Consider the following 957-nt stretch of genomic DNA (forward strand, 5'->3'; position numbering starts at 1 on the left):
TCTAACTTAGTTACATTTTAACTTAATTTTTTAACTTAATTTAGTTACATTTTATCGGTAACTATTAACTTTTAATTTGGTTTTTTTTCTAGTGACTCCTTAGATACAATGCGAGAGGCTAATAAGTATATAATTTAGTAATTTTATATTGTATAATCGTTACTTATGAACAAAAATAACCAGATTCTTTAATAAATAAGCTGTAAGAAAGGAAAAATACAAAAAATTATATAAAATATGTCGAACTTCTTCTTTTTTTTGGTTGTTCGTTCAAACCAAATTTAATTTTTAACTTTTTAATTACTTTTTTTATTAACTTAACTTTTAATTCAATTAATTTTATTATGAGTTAACTTATATTTTAATTAAGTTAAATTTTCAAGGCTGTTAACTTTAATTTAACTTAGTTAAAAAAAAAGTTAACTTACCCAATCCTGAATAAATTATCTCCTATCATTAAACAATTTTACATCGCGAAAATTTTTTTGTTGCATTTTACGAAGAAAATTATGGTGCCATTATTTTTATCTATCATTATCTTTATCATTATTTTCATTTCATCATTATATCATTATGTTAAAATTATGCTAAAATAATTACTTTCTACAAATCATATTCGTGTTCTATTTTACTTCATTTATTTTATTATTATCTACCGTTATTTGTTTAATGCAATCTTTTGCGAATGATTTTTTGATTTCTTTCTAAAACTTTCTGCTTTTATCACGTAATCAATTTAAATTTTCTTGTACATTTTACCATTTTCTCTACACACAAAGCAAAGACTTTATTTGATTTTCTTTGAATGTTTTGTTGCTATCACAGAGTACTGAATTTAAAAGCCTTTAATTTCGAGCAAAGCTGCATACACCTTATACACACATGCATATACACACACGCACGCGCGCGCACACACACACACACACACAGTTGAGATATTACTTTTAAAATGCAAGC

General features: G+C 24.1%; 1 protein-coding gene across 3 annotated transcripts in view; it reads left to right on the forward strand.

Annotated features, from left to right (window-relative positions):
• Nucleotides 1-957, forward strand: part of LOC108752303 (atrial natriuretic peptide receptor 1-like) — a 112265-nt gene that overhangs the window by 87959 nt on the left and 23349 nt on the right. The gene's annotated exons all lie outside the window — the stretch shown is intronic.

The sequence above is a fragment of the Trachymyrmex septentrionalis genome, unplaced genomic scaffold, assembly GCF_001594115.1.
Source record: "Trachymyrmex septentrionalis isolate Tsep2-gDNA-1 unplaced genomic scaffold, Tsep1.0 scaffold6, whole genome shotgun sequence".
Taxonomy (NCBI): domain Eukaryota; kingdom Metazoa; phylum Arthropoda; class Insecta; order Hymenoptera; family Formicidae; genus Trachymyrmex; species Trachymyrmex septentrionalis.